The sequence below is a fragment of the Physeter macrocephalus genome, chromosome 2 (assembly GCF_002837175.3).
Source record: "Physeter macrocephalus isolate SW-GA chromosome 2, ASM283717v5, whole genome shotgun sequence".
NCBI classification, from domain to species: domain Eukaryota; kingdom Metazoa; phylum Chordata; class Mammalia; order Artiodactyla; family Physeteridae; genus Physeter; species Physeter macrocephalus.
In genome coordinates this window covers 52,127,629-52,146,678 of record NC_041215.1, presented here as the reverse complement: position 1 = coordinate 52,146,678, position 19,050 = coordinate 52,127,629, and the positions used below count along the sequence as shown (strand labels likewise).

The 19,050-nt window shown below is 38.8% G+C and overlaps 1 long non-coding RNA gene across 1 annotated transcript in view; it reads right to left on the bottom strand.

Annotated features, from left to right (window-relative positions):
* The window catches only part of LOC112064562 (uncharacterized), a 94,446-nt gene extending 87,332 nt beyond the window's left edge, over nucleotides 1-7,114 (bottom strand). The window contains exon 1 of the long non-coding RNA XR_002891530.2: nucleotides 7,058-7,114. This is a non-coding gene — a long non-coding RNA (uncharacterized lncRNA). The remainder of the gene's footprint in view (nucleotides 1-7,057) is intronic.
* Nucleotides 7,115-19,050: the final 11,936 nt, after the last annotated feature.

The following is a 19,050-nucleotide window of genomic DNA, read 5'->3' as shown; positions in this document are numbered from 1 at the left end:
GTAAATGAGATCTTAGATTTTACATTCTGACATCACTTGCTTTTATTTTTCCCTCTGGTACAAACTCACATCAGGATCCTTTTCCTGTGCAATTAGCAAGATAACTGTCTTACCTAACTGACAATGCCCCTTTTCATTTTGGGGTCTGCAAGCATTTGCCACTTACACTCAGATCAGGTTTTTGTGATAGGCCACAGAGCAACTTTCTTTAAAGCTATCAAAGGCTTCCTCATTATCCTTTATGGGCTGTGCAGAAAACATCTCAACTACTAGACATTTAACTGGAGTGCAGTAGAATGGGTTTGCTGGCCCTCTCCAGTTCCTTGGGTAAAAGCTCTGTTCATAATCAGTGTCTGGTTTTTTAAATCACCCTCAAGAGGTTCCTTCCGGTCCACTTCAGTTCCCTTTTTAGTGTCCCACTGATTTTCCAGACTTTAGGAACGTGTCCTTAACCGCCCGCTTTTTCAATGGCTCTCTCCACTGAATGCTAAAGGAACACTTTGATACTTCAGACATTAGGAAAGGAATATCTTGAGAACTAATACACCATTTATAACAGTACAGTTTACAATAGCATTTCCTGCAGAAAGAAGGTGCCTTCTCAGAAAGAGAAGGATGATTTCTGCACCCCATTTAGTTTCAAAACTACAAGCAACACCCTTGTTTCTTGTCAATAAAAAGGAAGATAGAGTAGAGTAGCAATCACAATACATAAATGATATCATTTGTCCCCAGAGTGCATACCAAACTGTAACTCACTCAAAGAGCTTTCATGAATTATGAATGGCAGGAAGGCGCAGAGAGGAACTTAGCACAGACCCACCCCACACTGCTGTTACACGAATATTTTATAGGCAGAGAAGCCACATGAACTATGTGATGAGATGGCAAAGGTATATATTTTATGTTTAATTCCCGTCCTGCTCTAAATCTCATTTTAAATAATATAGGGACACTACAGAAGCTGTGCATCTGAAAATATAATATTGATTAAATTTTAACAGCAAATAAGCTAATCAGGATAAAATCTGAAAAACCTCATGGGAATGGTGGGATTTTCAAAAAGATGTCCCCGTGGCCCCCAAATAATAACAAAAACAAAAGCAAATGAAGAACAGAATACACTGGGTTTTAAACTGTACACAGAAGTGGAAGACAGAAATATAAGGAAACGGGCATTTATGGAGCATTTGGAAAGGTAATGGTGGGCACTAAAGGACTCTGCTTTGACCTGAAAGTCAGGGGCAAAGCCATTATTGTTTCTGTTGCCTAGATAAAGGATATTCATGTTGTAATGTAACATATCGGTATATTGTCCAGTTCTTTTTTAGACTCTGTAATAAAAAATTGTAGTCGTTTTCCAAAGAAAAGTCATAGAACGATCAGATCACAGCTCTATAAATAAAAATATGCCAGAGACTTTCAGTCTTGTCTCAGAATACAGTATTCATGTGTCCTATTTTCTTATTTTTTCCCTCTAGCATTTTCCTTGAGGTTTTTTTGAACTAAATAATCAGGAGGAATTGGGAGGGGAAAGGGGGAAAGAAACCTTTTCCTCCTGCAGAAAAAAATGGTTGTATAGAAGAGTTTTTTACATACACATGCGCACATACACACACTCACACATACCTCAAAAAGGAAATAGTTAAGCTGAAACAGAATCATTATCATGAAGTCTGTGTTAGGAAAAAGAGGAAAAAATATAAGGGCAAAGACTCATCTGAATGATCCTAGTTAAGGGCCTTACCAAGGAGACAGCTTAAGTTATCTTTGAAAACTGGTGAGTCGCCCTGCTTGGCTGAGTATGAATTGAATGTTCCCAAAGTAACATTTCACAAATAGGGATCCCCTTCCATTTCACACTGCTCTTTCTCGAAATAGCAACACCATTTAGCAATATTTCATATCAAGACAATTGCATTGTAGAATTATTATAGTCTTAGTGCTTCATTAAAATTAAAAAAAAGTTAAATCCCTGTTTTGTTGAACACAAGAAATGAATAGTAAATATTGATTTAGAGTGAATGCAAACATTTCCCTAGGAGTGGATAATTACTGCCTTTCTATGCAAAACACTTATATTTGAAGAAGCACTTCACTTACTTTGCCATGCGGTATACATTCTTTAGTACATTTTAAATTATACGTTGTCCCGGACAATGTCTGCTCTATAATTTCTTGTGTCTCTACACCAGAGTCAGTATGTAATTTTAAACTACCAAGTTTCTGCCAACTAGAATAGGCTTAACTCTTTCTCTTTGCTGGGTTCACAAACACTTACACAAGGGGATTTGGAAAGACATACGACTGATGATCTCAGACCTGGAGCAGTTTGGTCTCTTTTTTCAGGCCAACAGAAATGTCACTAGTAACTGGCCACAGATTTACAAAGCAGAGACTAAATGGAATATAGAATTTACGTACCTAAGCCAGTTTACAGCCCATCTAAAAGATATGAATTAAATAATTAACATTAGAAATTTTTGATCAATCACTAGTGGTTTGAATACTTCTTATAGAAAGGTCTAGTTAAATAAGGGACCATCATACTTTAGAATATATCTCTTGTCAAAATCTTTTATTATTGTAGTTTTATCCCTCTGCCAAGATATTTGCAATGTAGCATTATTTAAATTATGTAAAGGAATTCATTTGAACCATTTCAATGTCACCTATGTAGATGGTGATTTAATTCAGCAGTTATGTTAGAATACATTTAATTGTACAGAATATACAAAGCTTATATTTGTATAAAAATATTAAATAGTACAAAGTTATAAAAGATCATGTATATCATGGTATTCATCATTTTTACCTGTAAATTTGCCATTCACTAAAGTAATAAAAATACTTGCAAAATCATCTCATATTAAAGTACTCATCATTCTATTCTCTGTTTCTATGAAATTGGCTTTTTTTTTAAGATTCTACATATAAGTGATAACATATAGTATTTGTCTTTCTCTGTCTTATTTCACTTAGAATAATGCTCTCAGAATGGTTGCCAGGAGTTGGGGGGCAGGGAAAAGGGGGAGATGTAGGTAAAAGTGTACAAACTTTCAGTTAGAAGAATAAGTTCTGAGGATCTAAGAAACAGCATGGTGACTATAGTTAGTAATACAGTATTGTATACTTAAAAGTTGCTGGGAGTAGATTTAAGCATTCTCATTACACATACACAAAAAGAGTAACTATGTAAAGGAATGGATGTATTAATTATCTTGAGCTTGGTAATCATTCTACAGTGTATAGCAAATCATCACTTTGTACACTTTTAATATAGACAATTTTATGTCAGTCAGTCCTCAATAAATTTGGAGAAAATTATAAATAAACATGTACGTAAACAAAAATTTAAAAGATTAAAGTATATGAAGAAATGAAAGCAAAAAAATGCTAAATTTGGAGTAAAGTTACCCAGTGGGAGATAAATGAGATGAGACCAAGGGATTGTTTATGTGCACAGATTGGTTATGTGTCCTGCTTCCATAGAATCCTCACATTCATATATTGTGAGATTTATTCTCATTTGTTCTCCCTGGTTTCAAACCGCATACAACCTCCTACCTTTTGGATATATTAAAGATTACAACATAGGAAAAATGAACTCTAAGAGGAACAAAACAGTTTCAGTAGTTATACCAACTATGAGTGTACTTGAAGAAGATTCATCAAAGTTTCAACCTTTTGCATGTCATGTAGTGTCTTGTGGCATCCACTGTGCTCTCTTCTGTTTATACCCCCTCCCATTATTGGCTTATTTTAGTCAAACTTGTCTGAACACAGGAACTGCCTGGGGAATTCATTAAAAATGATTCTCAAGACCTTATTCCAGAGAGTCTGACCCAATGAGTCTGGAACAGGGCCCAGGAAAAATTTTTTTTTTAATGCTCCAGATAATTTTATGATTAAGTTTGGCAAACATGGTTCTAGACCTTCATCTAACCCGTCCTCTAAACTCAATTTTATTTTTAATCAGTGTGGGCAATATTTTCACTAGCCGTACTTGAGGAGGAAAGGGGGAAGTCTACTCTCCAGCCCGCTCAGTGAGAAATATCCTCACTGTTGCTATTTCAGTGTAAAAGGAAAGCACAACTAGAATTGACTTTAAGTCGTACCAAAGTAAAACTAATTAATACCAGCCCTACTTCTTGATGGAGGTTTTGATAGAGGTGTGTTTTAAGGAACAGGGAGGTCTGAGTTACTCAAGTGCAGATTGAAAAGGATGTGGGCACAATAAATTGACAAAGAACTGAGAAGGCTGGATGGAGAGAAAACTGATAAATTACCTAGGTCACAAATGAGACTGAGCTCTTTTCCTTGGAAATATACTAAATCTAATAGTTGTCTGAGAACAGACAATCTGCAAAAGACTATGAGGATTGTACTGATGTTGATTTTTTTTAAAAATGCAAATGACAACTTAATACTTCAGAAATTATGAAAAGAGACATAATTCACTAGCACATAGTAAAAAGCTTAAATGCCAGATTTGATCACAACCATGTGAGTCAAATCCAACTTTGACTGTCTCTGCAAGTGGCATCAAGAGATGTTTTGGAAGAGAATGGAGTAGATATCCGAGATGACAGTACTAAGGTAAACAGCACTGATGAACATCAGAGGTATTGTAACAGTAAATAGTCAAATTTTAAAAATCATAAAGATAATAAATGGGTATGATAATGTGTTACTTTGTCCATTATGCCCCTCCATATTCCACCACTCTAACCAGTGAATTGTGTAGAAATTTTTGGCTTCTTTAGTGTGTTTCTTAGCAGCATAGGCAGCGGGGGAGCTGTGGGCAACACACACCAAGACTCTTACTAAAAGAAAAAAACCCCAGAACAGGTTCTACAATCCAGCCCTTGACTCCGGTCATTCACTGGTTTTAGAAACTCCTTTATTTTATCTAATCTAAGCTACTACTGATTGCAACACACTTCCCAATTTCCACAATGTTAAAATGTGGAAATGAAATGTTAAAAATGAAATGTTAAAAATGAAAAAAATAATGTGCATCTTAGAATCAATAATCAATAATATGTGAAACTCTTAGAGACAAAAAAAAAGTAAAACAACACAAAAATAGCCTCCTGAGGTTTTAATGGTGTTTATCAAAGAAACTCGAAGTTAGGCAAATAAAGTTCTGGGGGAATGGTCCATCCCCAAGTCAATCCCCAGGGCACTGATACCATGTGAGGATGCCATGAGCTGCTTACAATCACTTTGTCACAGCAGGAGAACCTTCGCCCTCTCAGATGAGGTTATGATAAACAATGGACAAGGGACATCTCTCAGAGCAGATCTCAGAGCAGCCAGATTGAGGACCATGGAATCCTCTCCACCACCAGAAGGAAGAGACCCTGCTGATACAGTCTAACAGAATATGGTATATGCCAACAAATCTTGACCACTGTACCGTAAGTTGTTTCCCCTCCTCTTTTCTAAATGGTAGTCTTAATGGATTTATCCCCTTTTTCCTCTTCCATTGTTTGTGGAGAAGGTAATTGAAAATACCATTTAGCACTCAGTGAATGAACCATGAAATTGCTACATCTGCATCAGACTCCGAGCAAATACACATCCCTCAAAGATTCTGAACTTGAACCTGGGATGCAGTAAGAGAGTGAGATTTGAGTTTTATCTCTTTTGGAAGGGGTAAATATGTTTATAATATACAGGAAGGTTGCATTACTTTAGTCAAGGGCATTACAAAACTGTTCATATATAAAGAGCATATGTAGAGAAAAATTGGCCACAAGTAGTTACTTGTGAGTTTACATCTATTACCAATATTTGGGGGGAAAATCTAGCTTTCACTATGGGAATTGTCTCTGTGCCGCATCATTTTGATATGTTTCCTCTAGGATTGCTAGCTGTAAGATCACCTATGCAACAGGGCATCTGCCAGCATGTGGAGACAGCTTGCCTAGAATGAATCCATCAGAGAGGAAAGTAAATCTTGCAGAGTGGTGGGAGAGAGTAAAAAAAAGTGTGTGTGTGAGTGTGTGTGTGTGTGTGTGTGTGTGTGTGAGAGAGAGAGAGAGAGAGAGAGAGAGAGAGAGAGAGAGAGAGAGAGAGAGAGAGAGAGAGGAGGGGAGAGGGCAGGAGAGAAGAGGAAAAAAAGAAGTCAGAATTCCTAGAAACATGAGAAATTATAGAAGAGAGTTCAAGTTGGTTTTCTGTCACTGGCAACTGAAAGATGCCTCATTAATATAGAATAAATTGTCTTGATTCAAATTTCACAATAGCTTTGCAAAGGTGGGGACAAATAAGAAAACTGTTATTGACTCACTGTGGTTAAATCAGTGAGAGTGGAAAGAGAAAGCAGATATCATATCTTACTTCCACAGGGAAGCTGAATCTAAATTTATCACAATATGCAACCAGGAACTATCCTGCTAATGAGGTCAATATCAAACAGCCATAATAGCTAACACTTGCTGAATTCTCATCATGTGCCAATCATTACACTATTAATGATATATTTATATTAACTCCTTCCATCCCCTCAACAACCAAATTAAGTAGCTTTACTTACTCCATTGTACAGATGAACAAACTGAGGCTTAGAGAAGATAAACAATTCGCCCCAGGTCACACAGCCAGCTGGGATTACAACCCAGGCTCTTTGCCCTTACTCATCCGTTCCCTTAACCACCATACTCAACTTGGGACAAGTATAGTACTTCCCAAACACCAATGGAATTCTTGTATTTATCTTTCTCTCCTGTCCAAGTCCAGAACGAGAGAAAAAGTGTTTTCCCTCTGCCAACAATACCACTAACATTGCTACATTGACATTATTCAGCAAATTGCTTTCACTTTAGTAAGCATGGTGAGAACTCCCTGCCTAAACATTAGAGATGGTTTTCCAACAAGCACAAATCCAACTAGAAATAGACCAAAATATTCAAAAGTAGAAGTGGAATTTATTATTATTAATTCCACTTCAAGATTTATTTCAAGACCTGACTGACTGTATGTCAGTGTTGGACACCGAAACAGAATCTAATTAGCCTGGCTGTTATTCAGCATCGATGCTCAGACTTACCCTACTTGAGTCCTTGCGGCAGGACACGATTTCAGAACGCTGCGTGTTCAAAGGAATGTCACCTCACAAACAGCGCTTAATGTCAAAGGATCAAGCATCACAGTTGTGGGGAAAGTTGTACATCTACCAGGAAAATATTCATCAGCTACCCAGCTGGTCATTCCCTTTGCCTTTGGCTATTTGGACATATTTTAGTAAAGACACCCACAAGATCTCCAATCTTAACTGTAAAGCTTGAGAAAAAATGTCCAGTGAAGGTTGTTTTCGGGTGTAATATAAGAAACTCCTTTTAACTCCTTTGCCTCAAGATTTACATAACTGTTAAGGGCAAACAAACCAAACGATAAAAAAAAAATACCAGGTACTACAGATTAGAAATGAAAAGTAAACCAGCCGCATGCTAGTTTCTTGCTACAAGTTCCAGCAGATACCAAAGTCAATGTGACTGAGAGAAGATGTAGTGTGGAGAGAAAATCTCCCAGGATAATCAAGGGATATACTTCCAAGTCTATTTCCCCCACAGAACTGTTTTGTTTTCTCACATCAATGTGGATCCCATGATCAAGCTGGCAGAAGTCTTGCTCCCTACCTGGATGCTCGAAAATTGTAAATCACAACTTTACAAGGATTTAACTTTTCCCTTTCCAAAATAATCAAATGTTGTGGTGAGGGGGCCACTAATCATGACAAAAAATATACTGCAAATGCTTTCTTTTGGTGCCAAGTCCAATAAGTTCTCTGAGTGAAATTAAATGCACGATCTTATTCCAAACCACAGCTTCCCTTGGGGATGTGCAAATCTCAAGAGGGGGCTGAAAGGCCAGTTTTATCAAAGCCCAGGGTTACACCCATGTTTTTCAAGTTTTTTTTTTTTTTTTTCTCTTTTTTAACTACTGCCTGTAGTATAAACGGCTCAGGCCCCTCTGCTTTCCAGCCTTCATAGTCAAATCAGCGCTTCATACTTTCCACATTCAGCCTCTAAAAAGTGGGCCGGTCCCTGACTTCTCTTAGTTTCTCACAGTTTTTGTTTATTTTAAGAGATTCTCTGCTGAACTCCAGGGAAGGGGGAAAAAAGGGAGGGAGAGAGAGAGGAATCTGTTATGTTGTAAGCAATTACTGGCTCCATCTCTTAGATCTGCAGTATCACAGGAATTAGAGATGGAAAAGACCCATTAGGTCATCCTGTACACCCTGGGCCAGCACAGCGCTATTCCCTACTGTAGATTATCTCTTCTGAGAGTTTTTAATATGTTTAAAGGGAAGCCAATGATAACATGGTTTCACTTTATTTCTTTTGGGGCTTTGTTCTGTCCAGTCTACAACATGCCATTTCTATGGATAGGCCCAGGGTGACTTTTCAAAGGCCATTTGACTGCCCATAAGAATTAAAACAACATTTGTGCTTTCCAATAACTATGATCCATAAGTTCAGCATGGAAGCATTCATAAAAACAAATTCTAAACAGCCAACGTTTAGTCCCAGGGATGGAAATGTGACATGGAAAAAACTGTACATAGACATAGTCTATATATCGAGTACATAATACCACAAATATAACTGTGTTAGTGTGCATACATGCTCACGTAAAGTGCACACAACTACTCATCATTACCCCAGAGTGTTTCTGTTTCCTCAGAGTTGTGCCCAAATGCTGCATAATTCACGAAAATGTGATCCAAAATATTTAAGGTTATGTTTCTCACAATTTTCTTCGGATCTCTCTTAAGTCACACATTTTAAATGTCAACGTGCATAGAGAAATATTTAATTTCAAAAATACTCCTCCATTGGGAAATTCTTTAGCTCTTCCTTAAGTAGCTTTGTTTTTTGTTTCTCCTTCGTTCTTATTCTAAGGTAACAGAGTGTTTTGGTTTACTTTTGATGTGCCAGCCTAGGAACCCTTAGCTGAGAGACTACCAGTCCCATCCCTCAGGAAAAGAAATACAGTGTGAGGGAAACCTAGCATGAAGAATGAACACATTGCGTGTTCTTAAGTGACTACCGTCTTAATCCATTGGCCTTGAAGGCTATCTGTAGGAGATCAAATCAATATTACTATTTGAAAGCATACGATTTTGTGCTAGGATCATAATCAATACTGACAGAATGCGTATTTTTTTTCTTATAGCATGTTCTAAGTTATATAGTATTTTTGAGGTATAATGCAGGATATATTTTCATTTGAATATGCTTAATAAGCTGGCCCATCTTTGACATGTGTCGTAGATAAGAATGATTTCTCACTGCTCTACTAGGAGGCAGGGTAGTTTATTAATCATGAGTCTGCAGTATGGACCTTTTACAGGGTTTGTGATTGTGGGTACTACCAGTTACCTTTCATTTGATTAGTGGTTTATATAATACTCTTCAAGAAAAAGAACCTAACTTATCCCAAAACAAATGTATATGATAGAGGGGTTCACTTTACTCTGTGTAGCTCAAAGAGTACAACTAAATTAGAGAACTTTAGAGGAAGAAAGCTTGGGCTCCAAAACCCATCCGGTTCTTCCCATCCTTGCTGGGGAAGCCGTTGAGTTTTTCCTCCCTTGACAAGGGCTCTTCTCATGACTGTTTCCTAGGAATACTCCTTCCCTTCAAAGATGTCCTCTCTGACCACTCTGGCTATTGGGATCCCCCATTAAGCCTCTTACAGAACCCTCCTTATTTAACTCTAATAAGAATCAATTATTGCATTGTTCATTTATGGTTTAGCCAGCTCCCTAAAGAGTGACATGGTGTTCGAGTTAAGGGCATGGGCTCTAAAACCATCACCCCTGGCTTAAATTCCTGCTCTGCCACCTATTAGCTGCTTCTCTTTGGCAAGCTACTTGTACTCTCTCCCTTACCTGTAACTGGGGAAAATAGAGTTTCCACTTCACAGGCTTGTTGCAAGGAGTAAAGGAGTGAAAACTTGTAAAGCCTATGGTAACTAACATGTAGTGTGCTCCCAATAAATATCAGGAGCTATTGTTTTAGTATTATTTTCCTTTGCGTTTCAAAGCCTAGTTTAACGCCTGGTACATGATTGGCACTCAATAAATGTTTACTAAAGATATGAAAGAATGGATATTCTGAAGAATGTTCCTAAGGGGAAAATTCCAACAATGGGAGCTGTTGCTCTTTGAGGTCATAAATACCTGCCAGTCAACAAAATTGCTGAAAGAACTTTTAGAAAGACTTTAGAAGTCATTCCATAATAGTGTTGGAGATGTAGCTCATCACTAAGATTTCTTCCAAGTGGAAGATGCTGATATTGATCTAAGGTTGTGCTCTCACCACGTCCCCTCTTTGGGTCCTAGTTTTCTCAAAGATAAAATAAAGGTTTTTGACTAGATCATCTCTAGGGTCCATCCTATTCTAATATTCTATGATTCTATATGTGAGCCACCTGACTCTTGTTATTACTTTGTTTTTCTGCAAAAATTCCCATAGAATAGTTTTTCATTTGGCAACCAAAGTAACTTGGTTTAAACGGCACCTGGGACAGAGTTATTCTACCCCAGGGTCAGGGAGCCCTAACAACTGGCGACTGTGCTGTAGTCACTGCCACTTGGTGACAGGAACATAAACAGTCCATTTCCCATGCCACTTCTTTCCACTACCATATTCTCTTTCACTTCCCACCTTCCGCAGCAATACAGACTCGCCTTATGCATCTCCAAAGCACAAGAATTCCACCCACACAGCACTGCAGAAACTAGAGCCAGAAAACTCCTATTAGGTCATGCAAGCCACACCCCTTCTAGAGCAGGAACATCCTCTTCAACTAACATTTGAGCTCTCCTTCTGGCTCCAAAATGTGGCCATGCTTTAGTGATTCCTGGATATGGTTTGAATAACAGTTTATAAGCATTCTGGGATCCTTTGAAAATAAAGGTTCCATATAAAGTTATCTCACTATTTTGTTTATTATAAAGTAGTTTTGTTGCTGTTGTTTGTTAATCTTCCTGGGAATAGTCAGAAGAAGATTTCTCAAAGAAGAAATTGTACCAGCAAGCCTTTGACCTGATTTTTATCAAATCTGATAGCCAGCCATTAAGAACCTAGCTGATTAAAGCCCTGATTGCCCTGTTGTAAATGTGCAATAAAAAAATAGTTTGGAAAACAATTAAAATATTATTTAAAGTATATGTGTTAATTATTGCTAATATATTTGCTCACATTTTCCTCAAGTTAAATTATATATTTATCATCAATGTAAATTCTGTTTATTTTTAATCGTATAACAATGCTTTATTGCCTTTGGATATGAAGTCTTATAACTGTTAATTTGCTAAACGTTCAACATTTTTAAAATGTTTGCCTGTTTCATTGTGCTGAACATACAAATCCAACTTATTACTCCAGGTGACAAGAAAGCCAGCTGATTAACACAAATGTCAAACACCACTGGGGATTCAACCCAAATCCTTGGCTACTATCCAGCCACTCCTCTGGCTCATAGACAATTTCATTATTTCTCTGTTAGAAAGGGAACATGAGGGTGCGAAACTGTCCTAGATGACACAGTAAGTAGGACTCCTCATTCTCTACTTAAGGCTTTCTGCTCTTGAAGAGCTTAAGGCAAATAGCCTAGGGTAATATTTCTTTTTACCATACACACAAACAAAATTAGCATTACTGTACCCATTTTACAGAGATGAAAGCTTGATTGTAGAGGAACGGGGCCACTGGTCATTGTTACCCAAATCATAGTGGAGTCAGAGAAGCCCCAAAATCTGTCTCCTAAGTGCCAATGCATCTTCATATCCAAATAACCGTATTTTCTTAATGAATCACTAGTAATAGGAGCTACAAAGCACTCTGCAAAATGTAAAATGCTATTAAAATGTATAATAGGCATAAAGTTCTGAACTGGGATAGTTTTTTTTCTCCATCTGAAACTATATTAAAAAGAAGAATTATTATAAGGAGTGGTACTAAACTCAACATATTATTAAGAAATTGCTGTTATTTAAGATAATATAATAGGTTCCATATTTATCAATGTTTCATAAACTAAAGATAATTTCCTGAATTTACAAAAGCTGCTATTCACATTGGAAAGCTCTGGATAATTGCTGTCTATCTGACACAGGAATAATAATGCAGAGGAACCCAACTGTGGGCCATAGTTGGAATAAACCTCAACTTCCAAAACTTTCCAGCGAAACAAACCCCAGAGAGGGATAGAGACAGATATACACCACTGCGAGATTTCAAATGTCAAGTTCTCAGCAAAACTAGAACAAGTTTTCAAAATAACAAAAAAAGGGGCTCAAAGGATAAATAGCTATTGAAGAGAGTATTAGGAACACAATTTTTGGATCAGATTAGGAGCACCTAGACTGGGTATAAACTAACAGAAAGTATTTTAAGGTTATATTGAATATGGGGCCAAGTGAAAAACAAAAGGAATACAACAGGTTCAGCAGTTTTAAAACCTTAATGATAAATGAATGAATCAGTGTGGGAGGATGTCAAAATTTCCTTAAAAGAAAGCATTCCGCATAGAAATGCAGCAATTGAAGGCAATATAAAAAACACCAGCATTTATGCCATACTCACCAAGATACCTATTTCTCCACTTAACACATCTGCCCATTTAAACACAGACACCACCTCATGGTGAAAAACACTATTAATCTAAAATTTTTGCATTTTAGGGACTAACATAGCCAACAAGTCTCATTTCAAGTTCACGTTGAGTGATGAAGACCTTAGGAAGGCTGCTTGGATCACTGCTTTGAGAATTTGGAGGCCTCACCTGGCTCCGTGGGAAGAGTCTGTAATCGATTATTGCTGCCTGTCATGGCTGTGGGAGAGGAAAACCCAAGCCCACTTGCCATTTGATTTTCTGATCCAGTGTAACCCTCTTCACTTACAGCTGAGGAATCTGAGGCATTGGTGGGATACGGGGTTACATTTACAAATAAAGAGCTGGAGTGATTGGCCTAAGGGTAGACTGATATTGGGTTGGTCTTCTTTGCAGAATGCAAGTATCCTGATGTCAAGTTCCCTGCCCTTTCTTTCTACCAATTGCATTCTAAATTCTGATTGTTTGGAATTCAACAATAGGTATGACTAATACCCAATTACACTATAATAATATAGTCTTAGTTCGTTCTACCAAAAAAATCATAAAACTTAAATATATTCTTAAATCTTTTCAAGCTCCTAATATCTATCTTTCTGGAAAAAAAATAATTTCTTACTAAAACTTAATTTCTCTAAGACATTAAATCTGATAAGTGTACTGTTTTTCCTAGGCTTCAAATTCTTTAGCCTTCTTTCTCTCTGTTTAGAGAGTTTATAAATCTAGCTGACCTAATCCCATTCAGTGTGATACTAAAACTAGCAATGAAATGTAGAGGAACCATTAATATTCCAAATTCCTCGAAAATGCACACCATGGTGCCCTTGAGTAATCTCAAACTATCAGCCATAGTCCCTCGAAGCTTACAGCAAGCAGTATGGAATATCCATTGGCCCAGCATTTACCTTCTATAACCACACCCTATATAGAATTATTTTTTAGAAATTCAAATGAAATATTTCAGGTAAGCAAATAGTTGTTGCCATTGTCATAACTGAATATCTAATATCCATACAAACATAAAATAATGCAGTACTAACAGGTGTTGCTCTTCACTTAAATTTCCCCACATAATCTAGGTTTTTTTTTTCACCTCGTATACAGATATATTTATTTTAAAACTTGCTTATACCACAAAAAAAAAAAAAAAAAAAAAAAAGAATAGGGGCTTCCCTGTTGGCGCAGTGGTTGCGCGTCCGCCTGCCGATGCAGGGGAACCGGGCTCGCGCCCCGGTCTGGGAGGATCCCACATGCCGCGGAGCGGCTGGGCCCGTGAGCCATGGCCGCTGGGCCTGCGCGTCCGGAACATGTGCTCCGCAACGGGAGAGGCCACAACAGAGGGAGGCCCGCATACCACAAAAAAAAAACAAAAACAAAAACAAAAACAAAACAACTTGCTTAAGTGCACTCAACAAAGTTGAGAAAACAATGTCTACAAAAGGCTGCTGGTGAAGAAACATGCAGAAACCAAGAGGATGGGTTGTAATGTATGCCTCGTGCACACTTGGATTCTTCCACCATATTTCTTAGAACTCTCTGTACTATGTGTGCATTGGAAAATCGATGGCAAGTCTCTATTATGTGAGCCTTCTCTGAAAATCCTTTAATGCAGACAACACTTTTTAAAAAATAGCAAGGGATGGGGTAGTCACAGGGTATATCTTATGACTTTTACTGCTTCGCCTCTCCAGCTGCCCATTGAAGAGATATTTTGGCTCAGGTTTACCTATCATGGCAGCATAGGCCCATGGGGACCCATGGAAGGTAATGAGGGGCTCCATTAACCAGTTTCATTATTTCAGAAGGCCTAAGGGAATAACACACTCACCAATAATAAGGCTGCTAAAGCTAGAGTGTCAAATTACTTTGGGGCAAAATCTTATCAACTTCGTATGAAAACTCTTATTACTTCATGCTGATAAGAGTCTCTGACTGGCAACTATGTATGTGTTTGACTAATAAAGTGTTAAATAAAAACAAATGAATTGTTTTGTTTGGATATTAAAATTTTTCAAAACAGAGTCCCAGATGTAGAAGATAATCAGAGAAGACTCATTTATATTAAGGGCTCAATGTCAATTTAATAACTTTAGTAATGATGGTGCTGACAGTGCAATAGCTAAAACTTACATGACATTTCCTAAGTGCCAGGAGCTGTTCTAAGCATTATACATATATTTATTTATTCAATCATCATTACAACCATATTAAGTAGGTATTATTAGCCCAAAGTAGAGTTATAAGAAGTGAGAAAAGGGAGACAGAGGACCATCAAATGACATGCCCACAGTCATACAGATAGTAAAGGCTGAAGCAAAAATTTGAACCCAGGCAGTGTGCTTTAGAACACATTCTCTCAATTCCTTCCTTCAGGAAATACTATGGTTAAGGTCTCATTTTTAATTGTAACAAAGATAACAGAGCAGAGTGACTTCCTTATCTGTAAAATTAGGGATAGTGACAGTAGTTTTCTCAAGTTGTTGATAAGGTTTAAGAAATTCATTTCTGTAAGATTTGAAACCCATACCTGGAACAAAATAAGTGCCATTAGGTGTTTGCCAGTGTTAACAACAAGACTTTTTAAACTACAAAGCTTTTTTTCTCCTCTTGAGCACAGATCGAAATCCTGAGGCCAACCATCTCACAAGTGTTCAATATGGGTAACTTTAAAAATGATGTTGCTATTGTCTAACTACCAATAGGCAAGGAAATTCAAATGGCTGCCTAAAAACAAACCATTAACTTAACTTACTGGTGAAAGCTCAGCCCTACCCTCCCTCTGCAATGGGAGGGGGAGAGGAGGAGGATGGGACACTGTGCCTGAGTAGAGGTGTGTGTAAGCAGAACCTGAGCACTGCCAGGGACCCGTGATGAGATCTTCATTCTTTTTTCCCTGTTCACAAACACTCCTGAGAGCCTGGTAATTTACCACTAAATCTGTGTGCATAGAAACAAACAAACTTTTAAACTATAACATTCACCACATGATATGTACATTCCTTGGACTAGCATATCATTGCATAATATTGTTCAGTTTTAATAAAACTATCCTTTGAAGCTCTGTTGTGGAGGAGAGTAATTCCACAGCAGCTTTGAAGTATCCTCCCTTAAATAAAGTCAGAGAAAAAGCCATTGTTTATTTCACCACTATTTAAGAGTTAATGAGAGATTTGCACCTGTACAGCTGTTGTGGACTGAAACTAACTCATGGAGTGAATGTGTTTTCTGCTTGAGACAGTTGTAAATGCCTTGAGTAAAAACACTGAGGACTGCTAATGGATAGGTTTATTTTAAAGCATGCCATCTGCTATCAATCATAGAGAAGTATAGGAAGCAAGTTTGGCTGGGTTCCCTCCTTGTGAGCCTGATAAAGACAGGGCTCCAGGACTCGGGAACATTGAGTCCTCAAGAGAATAAAACATCAAACCTACTCAGCAGCTCCACTAACAATAATAAAAATGCCTCTGCCTAAAGGTGACATTCTGAATTTACGATTATTTGTGTCTATAAAGTGTATTCTTTGGCTCCTGACTCATTCTGACTGTCTCACTCTAAGATCAATACATTAAGCCTGCCTGGAGTAAATGGAAATCCTATCCTTTTATTAAACCAGCAGCCAGTACCTGAGTCGATCTAATGCCCTATAGGATCGCAGGAAGGTTTTCAGCTCTGTTCTGTTCCGTTTTTAAAATTTTTCATGAGAAAATTACAACTGAAATCTATTTTAATTCACTAAAATACATAAATAACATAGGCAAGTTTATCTTTCCTAGAAGACAAAATAAAATGAAAGAAAATAAGACTGAATTGGAATTAATCCTACTATTCTTCTATCATGTGCCCATGACGATGCTGTCAGAAAATTACATATTAGAAATATGTCACAGTAAAATTTAGAATCGGTGGCTCAGAATTGTTATGTTCTTTATGCCGTATGGACCAAGCACGTTTTCAAGAGGACAAACATTATTTCCTCGGAAATCTTCCAGCTGTGGGATTATAACCAATACTGCTTTCAAAAATGGATCCCAAAGTATTCCTGGAAAAATGTCGAGCCTGGCTTATTAAAAGTGCTGCCTGCTGAAATCCTCAGTGGATGAAATGAGTTGTGGCATTGGAAACTTCAACAGCTTATAATGTTAGAATCGGCCTCAAATCTGCAGCTTAACTTAATTCTACTGCTAGCCTGGAAAACAGAGTTGTGAGTGTTTAGGGAAAACCCACCTGGCCAGCAAACTCATGAGCCTAATTAAAGTTAATAGAGAAATTAAAAGAGGAAAATACTGGCTAGGTAGTAGTAGTAAGAAGTGTATACGGCAATAGAAATTCAGGGCAGGAACTTATATTTTGTACTATGCATTTGTTAGAAATACTCCTTCCTGAGTACATGAAAGAGGAATTTGTATTATTTGACTTGTTAGGTATTATGGTTGAACTGATTATGTTACAGTTCAACATATTGTTTTCATGCTGAAGAAAATGAATGTTTTAGGTTAAATAGTAAAGTGGAAATACTGATTCAGTCAATGAATACACTTGCAGATCTGCTATGCAGTCAGCAGATTCGGTAGGTTCTGTAATATTAGGAATATCAGCAAATTAATATTACTACATATACCATTAGTTATGTTAGTAAAAATATCAGTAATATACGTAATATTAGTAAAAGGCATTATCTTTGCTCTTCATGGAAAAAAATATCTAACACTGAATTAAACTGAATTCTAGAGCAATGTAATAGTGCCAAACTTAAGAGCTAAATTCTTAGAGGTAAAACATGTTTTAAGAGTTTAGGAAAGAGGGGCGGAGAGAAGATGGTGGAAGAGTAAGACGCGGAGATCACCTTCCTCCCCACAAATACATCAGAAATACATCTACACATGGAACTGCTCCTATAGAACACCCACTGAACACTGGCAGAAGACCTCAGACCTCCCAAAAGGCAAGAAACTCTCCACGTACCTGGGTAGGGTAAAAGAAAAAAGAAAAAACAGAGACAAAAGAATAGGGACGGGACCCGCACCAGTGGGAGGGAGCTGTGAAGGAGGAAAGGTTCCCACACACTAGAAGCCCCTTCGCGGGCGGAGACTGCGGGTGGCGGAGGGGGAAGCTTCGGAGCCACAGAGGAGAGCGCAGCGACAGGGTGCGGAGGGCAAAGCAGAGAGATTCCCGCCCAGAGGACCGGTGCCGACCAGCACTCACCAGCCCGAGAGGCTTGTCTGCTCACCTGCCGGGACGGGCGGGGGCTGGGAGCTGAGGCTCGGGCTTCGGTTGGAAGCCGGGAGAGGGCTGCGGTTGGCGGCGTGAACACAGCCTGAAGGGGCTAGTGCGCCACGTTTAGCCGGGAGGGAGTCCGGGAAAAGTCTGGAGCTGCCGAAGGGGCAAGAGACCATTTCTTCCCTCTTTGCTTCCTGGGGCACGAGGAGAGGGGATTAAGCGCGCCGCGTAAAGGAGCTCCAGAAACGGGCGCAAGCCGCGGCTGTCGGCGCGGACACCAGAGACGGGTGTGGGACGCTAGGCCTGCTGCTGCCGCCACCAAGAGGCGTGTGTGCGAGCACAGGTCACTCTCCACACCTCCCCTCCCGGGAGCCTGTGCAGCCCGCCACTGCCGGGGTCCCAGGATACAGGGACAGCTTTCCCGGGAGAACGCGCGGCACGCCTCGGGCTGGCGCAGCGTCACGCCGGCCTCTGCTGCGCAGGCTCGCCCCGCATCCGTGCCCCTCCCTCCCCCCGGCGTGAGTGAGCCAGAGCCACCGAATCAGCTGCTCCTTTAACCCTGTCCCGTCTGAGCGAACAACAGACGCCCTCGGACGACCTACGCGCAGAGTCGGGGCCAAATCCAAAGCTGAACCCCAGGAGCTGTGCGAACAGAGGAGAGGGGGAGGTCTCTCCCAGCAGCCTCAGAAGCAGCGGATTAAAGCTCCACAATCAGCTTGAAGTGCCCTGCATCTGTGGAATACCCGAATAGACAGCAAATCATCCCAAGTTGAGGAGGTGGACATTGGGAGCAAGATATATTATTATTTTCCCCTTTTTCTCTTTTTGTGAGTGTGTATGTGTGTGCTTCTGTGTGAGATTTTGTCTCTATAGCTTTGCTTTCACCATTTGTCCTAGGGTTCTGACCAAACCCTTTCATCATTTTTCCTAGTGTTCTGACCAAACCGTTTTTTTTTTTAATAAAATTTTTCTTCTTAATAATTATTTTAATAACTTTATTTTATCCTACTTTATTTTATCTTCTTTCTTTCTTTCTTCCTTTCTTCCTTTCTACCTGTCTTCCTTCCTTTCTTCCTCCCTTTCTTCCTCCCTTCCTCTCTTCCTTCCTTCATTTCTTCCTTCCTTTCTTCCTTCCTTGCTTCCTCCCTTCCTTCATTTCTTCCTTCCTTTCTTCCTTCCTTCCTTTCTTTCTTTCCTTTC